This window comes from Hemiscyllium ocellatum, chromosome 3 (genome assembly GCF_020745735.1).
Source record: "Hemiscyllium ocellatum isolate sHemOce1 chromosome 3, sHemOce1.pat.X.cur, whole genome shotgun sequence".
Lineage (NCBI taxonomy): Eukaryota > Metazoa > Chordata > Chondrichthyes > Orectolobiformes > Hemiscylliidae > Hemiscyllium > Hemiscyllium ocellatum.
Window position 1 is genome coordinate 16,368,193 of NC_083403.1, and position 9,597 is coordinate 16,377,789.

A 9,597-nucleotide genomic window follows, 5' to 3' on the forward strand; every position below is an offset into this window, starting at 1 on the left:
TTGTAGTTCCTTGATGGAGTATAGGGATGGGGGGGGTCATGTTGCAGATGTTTAGGACATTGATTAGGCTACTTTAAGAATATTGTGAAATTTGAAAGTGTTCAGAAAAGTTTTACAAGAATGTTACCAGGATTGGAGGGTTTGAGCAACAGGGAGAGGCTAAATAGTCTGGAGCCATTTTCCCTGGAGTGTCAGAGCCTGAGGGGTGACCTTATAAAGATTTTTAAAATCACGAAGGACATGGATAGGTTGAATAGACAAAGTTTTTATTTCCCTGGAGTGGGAGAGTCTGGAACTAGAGGGCCTGTATTTAGGGTGAGAGGGGAAAGATGTAAAAGAGATCCAAGGCACAACGTTTTTAGGCAGAGGATGGTTTGAGTGTGGAATGAACTGCTGGAAGCTGACATAATTGCAACATTTAAAAGGCATCCAGGTGGGCATAGAGGGATGTAGGCCAAGTGCTGGCAAATGGGACTAGATTAATTTTGACTATCTGGCCGGTATTGATGAGTTAGACTGAGGGGTCTGTTTTTGTCCTGTATATCTCTATAAGTAAATTAACCAACTTATGTGAGTTTTCCAACTGAGTTCATTTAATTACAATATCTAAATAGCTGAACTCCATTAACAAACTGAGTTAGCTCAATTAAAACAGCTGAACCCAGTTAAACATCACTATTAACTCAACTAGATTAACAAACTAGTCCAGCTGACACAGTTGGGTTAATGAAGTGTTCAATCACTTTAACCTTTTCAACTGAGTAAGTTTAAAAAAGCTTAATCCACTCAACTGACCTAAGTAATCAACCTACTCCACTGAATCAACTAACAAAGTTAAGCTTCTGAACCAGATAATCATGAGCCTGGTATTCCCATGTATCTGCTGCCCCTCTCCTTCAAGCCTAGCCCTGAAAAGGGGTTATACCTGAAATGCTGATTGCTCGACTTTCTGATGCTGTGTTCTTCCAGCCTCCTGCTCTTCTCCTTTGGTAATAGCAATCACACGTTTGGTACATATGGTACTGTCAAAGGAACCAAGGTGAGTTTCTACAGCGTTTTATTATATAGTTGTCACATATGTACAATAATGTTGATGGGATTTTTTTTGTAACAAATTCTAATTGCTTTTTTAAAATGGACTCAGTCCTTTTTGAAAAAAGCTTCCAAAAATGTCTTCTGACTTCTCTTGTGATTCAGCTAGCATTAGCCAGTTGATGAAACCAGACTGTACTTGAGAGAGATCAAATGTTATAAATTCAATAAGCACTTCTACAAATGTACATTAAAATATAAGAAATGTAAGAGTAACCATTTGAGTCTAGCCTGCCCTGCATTTTAATGGCTTCATGGCTGAGCTGTCCAAGAACTTAACTCCTGTTTTGTGTGAGCTCAGAGTATTTGATCCTTGCTGTTTAAATACATTCAGTGATCTAGCCCCCATAGTTCTATATAGTCAAGAATTCCAGACATTCACTATATTTAGATGATTCCTTCACATTTCAGTTTTAAATGCATGTCCTAATATTCTACTGCTAACTGGAAGCAGAAACTCATTGACAGTGACTTCCTTGGAGGTATTTCCTATTTTACTGAACATGGACAATAGTAACCACTTCAATTCAGGAGCTGAGACTTAGTTATCTTGATAAATGATAAAAGGTAGATTTATGCTAATCTAATACTTAATATAAAAGCATGATTTCACAGTCTGTGATAGCAGCCATGTTGGGTTTTTAAACTCCGGACCTTCAGCTTGAGACTAACATGCTGCCTACTGTGCCACCAGCCTGCTGAAGGGCTTATGCTCCCGAAACGTTGATTCTCCTGCTCCTCGGATGCTGCCTGACCTGTTGTGCTTTTCCAGCACTATGTGCTGAACTCTGAGCTCCAGCATCTGCAGTCCTCCCTTTTTCTCCTGGGTTTTGAACTGCATTCAAACTGGCTAAGGATAGCCATTTTTCTACAGAGACCTTACAACAATCTGCAAGTCGCAACCCTCGTCTAAACTGTGAATAGCATGTGAGAGTTTGATTCTGATCTTGATTCTGTTACTGGGGTCCTTCAGATGAAAAGGATATTTCTGTTGTGCTGGCAGCCCTAGTAAGGAAAAAGATCTTTCACTTACTCCCTGAGACTGCTCTACCAACTAAATGCACCTCCAAAGGCTAACTTTGAAGCTATTGTAGAAGCTAATGTAACTGCCGAGCACATCAACAATATGAATCACAGAAGGTTGGTCTGTATGTCCAACAAGTAATTAAGAAGGCAAATGGAATTTTGTCCTTCATTGCTAAAAGCAGAAAGGTAATGTTGTAGCTGTACAAGGAGTTTTGGTCTCCTTGAGAAAGGATATACTGGCACTGGAGAGGTGCAGAATAGGTTCACTAGGTCGACTCTGAAGTTGAGAGGGTTGGCTTATGAGGAGAGACTGAGTAGAATGGGATTATATTCATTGGAATTCAGAAGAATGAGGACGGGATCTTATAGAAACATTAAAATTTACGAAGGGAATAGATTTTAAAATAGTAGATTTGGATGTTTCTATTGGCAGGTGAAGTTAGCATAACTTCAAGGTTACAGGGAGCAGATTTAGGATTGAATTGAGAAGGAACTTTGTAGCCCAGAGGGTTGTTGTTCTATGGAATTACTTGCCCAGGGAAGTAGTTGATGCTACCTTTAGTAAACACAATTTTTTAAGCTAAGGGAGATATTTTCTTTGAAAAATAAAAGAATTAAGGGATACGGTGAGAGCGTGGTTAAGTGGAGCTGAGTCCATGAAAAGATTAGCTATGATTGCATTTATTGGCAGAGTAGGCTTGAAGGGTTGGGCAGCATAGTCAGTCTTGCTTCTAGTTCTTATGTTCTTCAATGACTCAGTCAACATGACAGACCAGCTGATATTACAAGTGCAAACTATGCCTTTATTGGTCAGTGCATTCAGTAAAGGATTTGGGATGTCATGTTGTAGCTGTGTAGAACATTGGTTAGGCCACTGTTGGAATATTGTGTGTAATTCTGGTCTCCCTGCTTTAGGAAGGATATTGCCAAACTTGAAAGGGTTTGGAAAAGATTTACAAGGATGTTGCCAGGTTTGGAGGGTTTAGGGGGAGGCTGAATAGGCTTGGGCTATTTTCCTTCTGTGTTGAAGGCTGAGTGGTGACCTTTTTATAGAGGTTTTATAAAATCATGAGGGGCATGGATAGAGTAAATAGTGAAGATCTTATCCCTGGGGTGGGATGTCCAAAATTAGAGGGCATGAATTTTAGGTGAGGGGAAAGATTTTAAAAGAAACCTAAGGGGCAGCTTTTTCTTGTAGAGTGGTGCACGAATGGAACGAGCTGCCTGAGCAAGTGTTGGTACAATTGCAGCGTTTAAAAGGTAGCTGGATGGATATGTGAATGGGAAGGGTTCAGAGAAATACAAGCCAAATGCTGGCAAATAGCACTAGGTTTACCTAGGATATCTAGTAGGCATGAATGAGTTGGACTGAAGGGTGTGTTTCCATGCTGCATATCTCTATGATGCTATGACCAGGGAGTTCAGAAGCAAAGGTTACACTTAGGGTTACAGGGTAGGTCATGTAGGACTGAGATGAGGAGAAATTTCTTTACCTAGAGAGTGGTGGGCCTGTGGAATTCTGTTTTTTAAAAAACAGTTGAAACCAAAGTACGAAATGTTTAAACAAGATTTAGATATGGTTCTTAAGACGAGTAGGATTGAAGGGTTCAGGGAGAAAGTGGGAACAGGGTACTAACTTAGATGACCAACTATGATTACATTGAATGGTGAAGTAGGCTTTTTTTAAGATTAGATTACTCAGTGTGGAAAGAGCCAAATGTTTGTCTCCTGTTTCTGTTTCAATGTTTGTAGCTGTTATGTTCTATTTTCTATGTTTCTATAATTTATAGTGAATGTATGTTGCTTCAAGTTGCAAAACTGGAAAAAAAAGCACAACTGTGACTGGCAAAGCATGTTCCGAGTAAATAACACTTGTAAAAGCCTGGAAGGTTGCCTGAAATCACAGTAATTATATGATTGGATGTTCCCAGAAAACAGCAGAAGAGGATCAGTAAATTGATAAGGAAAGGGAAAATAGAATATGAATTGAAACTTAAAAAGCATAAAAACAGACTCTTAAATGCTTGTATAGGTTCATAAGGAGGAAGTATTTGGCTGAAATGAGCATGGATCTATTAGTCAGTCAAGTAAATTTGTAATGGTGAATTCAAAATGACTGAGCTAAATGATTAGTTTGTACTTGATTTCACTAAGGAAGTGTTGGAGTGGGATTTTAAAGAGCTGTCTTGAGTCCCATGTTCAGCACAATCTATCTTTATATGGAGCAATGAATGGTATCCCAGCCACTGCCATGCAAATCCTATCCATTCATTTTTAATAAATTATTTGGAAGGCTAATATAATGTTAGTCTTTATTGTAAGAGAACTTGACAGGAGCAGTGAAGTATTGTGTTCATTGCTCAGGCCTTTGAGTATATGAGTTGGGATGTAATGTTGAATTTGTACAGGACATTGAGGCCTGTTTTGGAGTACTGTGTTCAGTCTGCTCTCCCTGTTATAGGAAGGGTATTATTAAGCTGGACATGGCTGAGAAGAGGTTTACCAGGATGTTGCTGGGAAAGGAGGATTTGAGTTGTCTAGTGAGGCTGGACAAGCTGGGATTATTTACACGAGTGTAGGAGGTTGAGCGGTGACCTGTTTGAGGTTTATAAAATCATGAGGGGTATCGATCAGGTCAGTGGTAGATGTCTTTTCTCTAGGGTGGGGCATTTCAAGGCTGGGGGCATATTTAAGGTGAGATTGTCTTTTAAAAAAAGGCATGAGGGACAATGCTTTTGTGGTTTGTGTGGAATGAACTTCCAGTTACAATGTTTAAAAGGCATTTAGATAAGTACGTGAATAAGAAATGTTTGGAAGGTTACAGACCAAGAACCAGCAGGTGGGACTAGTATAATTTGGGATTATGGTCAGCATGGATTAATTGAATCGAAGGGCCTGATTCTGTGCTGTATATCTCAGACTAAGTCATACTAAGAAGAGAGGCAAAGTGGTGACTTGGGTGTGTCTTCAAGTAAAAAATGAGGTCTGCAGATGCTGGAGATCACAGCTGCAAATGTGTTGCTGGTCAAAGCACAGCAGGTTAGGCAGCATCTCAGGAATAGAGAATTCGACGTTTCGAGCATAAGCCCTTCATCAGGAATAAGAGAGAGAGAGCCAAGCAGGCTGAGATAAAAGGTAGGGAGGAGGGACTAGGGGGAGGGGCGATGGAGGTGGGATAGGTGGAAGGAGGTCAAGGTGAGGGTGATAGGCCGGAGTGGGGTGGGGGCGGAGATGTCAGGAAGAGGATTGCAGGTTAGGAGGGCGGTGCTGAGTTGAGGGAACCGACTGAGACAAGGTGGGGGGAGGGGAAATGAGGAAGCTGGAGAAATCTGAATTCATACCTTGTGGTTGGAGGGTTCCCAGGCGGAAGATGAGGCGCTCCTCCTCCAGCCGTCGTGTTGTTGTGTTCTGCCGGTGGGGGAGTCCAAGGACCTGCATGTCCTCGGTGGAGTGGGAGGGAGAGTTAAAGTGTTGAGCCACGGGGTGATTGGGTTGGTTGGTTCGGGCGGCCCAGAGGTGTTCTCTGAAGCGTTCCGCAAGTAAGCGGCCTGTCTCACCAATATAGAGGAGGCCACATCGGGTGCAGCGGATGCAATAGATGATGTGTGTGGAGGTACAGGTGAACTTGTGGCGGATATGGAAGGATCCCTTGGGGCCTTGGAGGGAAGTGAGTGTGGAGGTGTGGGTGCAAGTTTTACATTTCCTGCGGTTGCAGGGGAAGGTGCCGGGGGTGGAGGTTGGGTTGGTGGGGGGTGTGGATCTGACAAGGGAGTCACGAAGGGAGTGGTCCTTGCGGAACGCTGATAGGGGAGGGAAATATATCCTTGGTGGTGGGGTCCGTTTGGAGGTGGCGGAAATGGCGGCGGATGATACGTTGTATGCGCAGGTTGTTGGGGTGGTAGGTGAGAACCAGTGGGGTTCTGTCTTGGTGGCGGTTGGAGGAGCGGGGCTCAAGGGCGGAGGAGCGGGAAGTGGAGGAGATGCGGTGGAGGGCATCGTCGATCACGTCTGGGGGGAATCTGCGGTCCTTGAAGGAGGCCATCTGGGCTGTGCGGTGTTGGAATTGGTCCTCCTGGGAGCAGATGCGGCGGAGACTAAGGAATTGGGAATATGGGATGGCGTTTTTACAGGGGGCAGGGTGGGAGGAGGTGTAGTCCAGGTAGCTGTGGGAGTCAGTCGGTTTATAATAGATGTCTGTGTTGAGTCGGTCGCCCGAGATAGAAATGGAAAGGTCTAGGAAGGGGAGGGAGGAGTCTGAGACAGTCCAGGTGAATTTGAGGTCAGGATGGAAGGTGTTAGTAAAGTTGATGAACTGTTCAACCTCCTCGTGGGAGCACGAGGCAGCGCCGATACAGTCATCGATGTAGCGGAGGAAAAGGTGGGGGGTGGTGCCAGTGTAGTTGCGGAAGATGGACTGTTCCACATATCCTACGAAGAGGCAGGCATAGCTGGGGCCCATGCGGGTGCCCATGGCAACTCCTTTAGTTTGGAGGAAGTGGGAGGATTGAAAAGAGAAGTTATTCAGGGTGAGGACCAGTTCAGTCAGTCGAAGGAGGGTGTCAGTGGAAGGGTACTGGTTGGTGCGGCGGGAAAGGAAGAAACAGAGGGCTTTGAGTCCTTCGTGATGGGGGATGGAGGTGTACAGGGACTGGATGTCCATAGTGAAAATAAGGCGTTGGGGACCGGGGAAGCGAAAATCCTGGAGGAGGTGGAGGGCGTGGGTGGTGTCCCGAACGTAGGTGGGGAGTTCTTGGACTAAAGGGGACAGGACCGTGTCGAGGTATTGGGAGATGAGTTCGGTGGGGCAGGAGCAGGCTGAGACAATGGGTCGGCCGGGGCAGGCAGGTTTGTGGATTTTGGGCAGGAGGTAGAAACGGGCGGTGCGGGGTTGTGGGACTATGAGGTTGGAGGCGGTGGATGGGAGATCCCCTGAGGTGATGAGGTCCTGGATGGTCTGGGAGATGATGGTTTGGTGGTGGGAGGTGGGGTCGTGGTCAAGGGAGCGATAAGAGGAGGCGTCCGCGAGCTGGCGTTTGGCTTCAGCGGTGTACAGGTCAGTGCGCCAAACTACCACCGCGCCTCCCTTGTCTGCGGGTTTGATGGTGAGGTTGGGATTGGAGCGGAGGGAGTGGAGGGCTGCACGTTCTGAGGGTGAGAGGTTGGAGTGGGTGAGAGGGGTGGACAGGTTGAGTCGGTTGATGTCACGGCGGCAGTTGGCTATAAAGAGGTCGAGGGCGGGTAGGAGGCCAGCACGGGGTGTCCAGGTGGGTGGGGTGTGTTGGAGGCGGGAGAAGGGGTCGTCAGAGGGTGGACGGGAGTCTTGGTTGTGAAAGTAGGCACGGAGGCGAAGGCGGCGGAAGAATTGTTCAATATCTCGCCGCGTGTTGAACTCATTAATCCGAGGGCGTAGGGGAATGAAGGTGAGGCCCCTGCTGAGGACTGATCTTTCATCCTCAGAGAGGGGGAGATCTGGAGGGATGGTGAAAATCCGGCAAGACTGGGAGCTAGGACCTGGTGTGGGACTGGAGCTGGAGCTGGGGGCGGGGTTAGGGGCAGGGACAGAGATCGAAGTAGGGGCGGAGTTAGACGTGGTGCCGTTGCTCGACGTGGGGGCGGGGTCATGCGTCGTGACGGAAATAAGCGTGGGGACGGGGTTACGTGAAGCGACGGGAGACAGCGTGGGGGCGGGGTTATGGGCGGGGTTATGCGTAGTGACGAAAGACGGTGTGGGGGCGGGGAAACCTGAGGATTTGTGCTCCTGCAGGTTAGTGATGTCAGTGGGGGCGGAACGTGATCGACGATGCCCTCCACCGCATCTCCTCCACTTCCCGCTCCTCCGCCCTTGAGCCCCGCTCCTCCAACCGCCACCAAGACAGAACCCCACTGGTTCTCACCTACCACCCCACCAACCTGCGCATACAACGTATCATCCGCCGCCATTTCCGCCACCTCCAAACGGACCCCACCACCAAGGATATATTTCCCTCCCCTCCCCTATCAGCGTTCCGCAAGGACCACTCCCTTCGTGACTCCCTTGTCAGATCCACACCCCCCACCAACCCAACCTCCACCCCCGGCACCTTCCCCTGCAACCGCAGGAAATGTAAAACTTGCACCCACACCTCCACACTCACTTCCCTCCAAGGCCCCAAGGGATCCTTCCATATCCGCCACAAGTTCACCTGTACCTCCACACACATCATCTATTGCATCCGCTGCACCCGATGTGGCCTCCTCTATATTGGTGAGACAGGCCGCTTACTTGCGGAACGCTTCAGAGAACACCTCTGGGCTGCCCGAACCAACCAACCCAATCACCCCGTGGCTCAACACTTTAACTCCCCCTCCCACTCCACCGAGGACATGCAGGTCCTTGGACTCCCCCACCGGCAGAACACAACAACACGACGGCTGGAGGAGGAGCGCCTCATCTTCCGCCTGGGAACCCTCCAACCACAAGGTATGAATTCAGATTTCTCCAGCTTCCTCATTTCCCCTCCCCCCACCTTGTCTCAGTCGGTTCCCTCAACTCAGCACCGCCCTCCTAACCTGCAATCCTCTTCCTGACATCTCCGCCCCCACCCCACTCCGGCCTATCACCCTCACCTTGACCTCCTTCCACCTATCCCACCTCCATCGCCCCTCCCCCTAGTCCCTCCTCCCTACCTTTTATCTCAGCCTGCTTGGCTCTCTCTCTCTTATTCCTGATGAAGGGCTTATGCTCGAAACGTTGAATTCTCTATTCCTGAGATGCTGCCTAACCTGCTGTGCTTTGACCAGCAACACATTTGCAGCAGTGGGTGTGTCTTCAGGCAAAGTAGTCAGAAATTAATGATCCTGTTATTTAACATATTTTTTTAAAAAACCTGCTGATCCTTTAGTGATTTATAGGAGAATTATTATAATCAGGAAATGTTAGAGACCTCACAGTAAAGGCACAAAAAGTAGATCAAAAATATTAGGGAACCACATGCCCTCATTCCTTTTGCCAACATAATTATAAGGCATAGAGAATGTGGAGACTTGGGATGTTGCAAGACTCTAGATTAGAGTGGTGCTGGAAAAGCACAGCAGTTCAGGCAGCATCCTAGGAGCAGGAAAACTGATGTTTCGGGCAAAAGCCCTTCATTAGGAATAGAGGCAGAGTGCCTGCAGGGTGGAGAGATAAATGAGAGGAGAGTGGGGAGAAAGTAGCATAGAGTACAGTAGCTGAACGGGGGTGGGGATGGAGGTGATAGGTCAGGGAGGAGGGTGGGGACACTCACCCAGTGTAACTCAGCACTGTCCCCATGACTTGTCCTACCTGCCTATCTTCCTTTCCACCTATCCACTCCACACTCCTCTCTGACCTATCACCCCCATTCACCCAGTGTACTCTTTGCTACTTTCTCCCCACCCCCAACCTCCTCTCATTTATCCCTCCACCCTGCAGGCACTCTGCCTCTATTCCTAATGAAGGGCTTTTGTCCGACATGTCGA